We start from the raw sequence: 2,987 nt of genomic DNA, 5'->3' as shown, positions 1-2,987 counted from the left end.
TACAGGGTGTTTCGAAATTCGCGCACACGGACTGTGGGATGGTGTTATACAACGAAAACTGAATAAAAAGTTCCTCTACCAGTTTTTGATCAGACCGGCACTTTTCGAGTTGTTGTTCGAAAAATCTGAAAATGACAATGCCGGAAAACAAAAGATAGTTCAAAACAATTTATTGTAATTATCGTACAATTCAAATTGCGAAATAATGGCCGATAATTATTCAAATCGAGAATATTACCATATGCTGATGGCACTTGGGGCTGTAATAATCGAGCAGGGCAAGCGGTGCGTTTACACGTAGTTGCGACATCCTCTGCGGACAACCGACGAACAGATATGACGGACAAGACAGTCGGACGGACAGACGCACAGGTAGACCGGACAGGACAGACGGCAGTATAAATTGTATAAAACGATCCTATACGCAGACTCAATACCACGGCGTGAAACAAATATATGCTTTTCCATACCCATCATATTCGTTAATTGTGAACCAATTCTCTTTTGAAAGTTTAGGTAGATGCTTCTTATAAAATTGAAGTTAGAGTAGCACTTTCAAAATGGAGACACATGATGCCAACGCCAACTTCTTATTGTGAATTTTATCAGGTGTGCGTCTTACAAAATAGAAAACGAAGGTCAAAAAATAGATTACTTAGCCCAAATTCTAATGTTTCTTACCTGGTAGGTAACCACATTTCTGAAATTTTAACAGAAGAGACTTCTTACAACATAAAATGGATTGCGCGTACGCAGAGCCAAAGTCTTAGCGCATTTCCACAAAAATAAGAAATGTGTTATTGTAGCCACTTTTTGCGCCCGCCCGTGGGTCCGTCCGTCCGTCATCATTTTGGTTGGTTGGCGGAAAGCGAATTTGCCTGGATTTATTGTGTCTTTTGTCGTGTGGAGAATTCATAACTCTTAACATTGTTACTGGTCAGAGTGACCTTGTCAACATTTGTAAGATTGCTGCTATCCCTCACTTCTGTATTTATTAAGGATCCTCAGAGATAGTTTTGTATTGTCGTCCGTCCGTCTGTCCGTCCGTCCGTGTGTGCTCTTTTACTCTTTTTAAAACTGGCCGATTGTGTTGAAATTTGGTGTGCGGGTACTTTGGACATTAAGGATTGATTTTCAGGAAGCTGGTTCAATAGAAACAAAAGTTATAGGACTTCGAGTGAATCGGGAACAGGAAAAACTGCGAGCTCAATATAATAGAAATCAACATATTTCATTCCCTATTATAGGTCATGTATCGAGTTCGGACTTTCGCTAGATTATTCGGTATTCCCTATGACTCTAATGCCCGCTTTCAAATGCATTATCTCGATGGTAAAAGAGCACATCACATACACATATGATATCCGTGTGTGTATGACTCAGAGATGTTAAACTCTTCTTCCGAGGCAACATGGATTTTGATCAAAACATGTCAAAATCGTTATTTATGTACCAAGATCGTTGGGAAAGAACTAAGAGCATAATCTCAATGCCAAAGACATAAATTTGATGCATTTTTGGAGACCACATGAATTTTGATTAAAACATGTCAAAATCGTTATTTATATGCACCAAGATCGTTGGGAAAAAAACCAAGAGCATTATTTCAATGACCAAAACATGAATTTCATCTATTTTTGGCGACCACATGGATTAGTTGTTACACATACCAGTTACTAATTTAGGTAGGTATACGAGATTATTATTATCGCATGGTCCATGGATAAAACTTCTCAATTCCGAAGTTTTCTCAATAAGTCTGGTTTATTCCAGTTATCATTTGAAAAAATGTAACATGTGCTATCTATAAGATGACCCGTGAACTTCTTCACTATTTTAAGTCAATTAACCATATCCCTATGCAACCATTGATATCATCAGTAGGTATTACCATTGTTTACTTATGAATAAACAATAATAGTTATTTATTATACAAGGGAAAAAAGGATTAGATTTTAGCTCGAGAGTTAAAATTTAATATTTTCCATACAATAATGTACACTATTTTTTTCTGTGACGGAGAACACGATATATTAAAGTCGGAAAATGAGCGATTTGAAGTTTTAATTGGTATGCTGTTGTACTGTTTTGTACTTCTATTACAGAGTTGTATGTTAATATACAACTCTGGACTTCTATTTCGACAATTTGAGGTGCGTTGCTAAGGAAACCTCTTTAAGAGTTGTTCAAAGTAAGCTGTCAGATTCTATGGACGCCGTTTTACTTTTTATTACGAAAGTTTACAACTGTAACATTATAAACAACAGTTAATTTTATTTCCCGGATTTGATATGTTTGTTGTTTTTATGTGAAACATTAAATTATGTTTGTGTTAAAAAAACTTCACTCAAATTAAATGATGTATGAATTTAATTTATAGCAATGGTGTATAACGAAAGTTTAACAATACAATCAACAAACGAATACATAAGACGAACAGTAATCATACTAAACTAGAACTGATTCAACAAACATAAAAAATTTTTTTATTCATATTAAATTAGGGATTAAAATTATGAACAACATTTTGATGTCAACAATCATATTAATTCATTATTGAAGTGTTGTACAAATATTCCAACAATCATTTTAATTCAACAATCATTATAATCGTGCTGTTTTAAAAACCGGGAAAGCGATTATTAAAATGATGATTAATCTTAAAATGTTACTGAATTAAATGTTCGTTGATATTTTTAATTCGTTATCTGTGCATTGTGCGGGAAGTTTCAGGAACTATCCTTTAGTGTATTGGGTTACGTGTATTACTAGCCGCCTTAATTAAAATTATCAACAAAATTTTTATTCATGTAACATTTTAAGTTCAACAATCATATTAATTCAACAATCATTTTAAAGAGATTCTTTTACTTACGTCTAACAAAAAGACTTTTATTTTGTTTGGTTGAGTTAAAGTGGATTGTTTGAAAATATTCGGCTTCAATTTTCAGAATCGGTTCGTATTTATATGGACTTGATCTCTCTCT

The sequence above is a fragment of the Photinus pyralis genome, unplaced genomic scaffold, assembly GCF_008802855.1.
Source record: "Photinus pyralis isolate 1611_PpyrPB1 unplaced genomic scaffold, Ppyr1.3 Ppyr1.4_LG4, whole genome shotgun sequence".
NCBI lineage: Eukaryota > Metazoa > Arthropoda > Insecta > Coleoptera > Lampyridae > Photinus > Photinus pyralis.
This window is presented reverse-complemented; position numbering follows the sequence as displayed.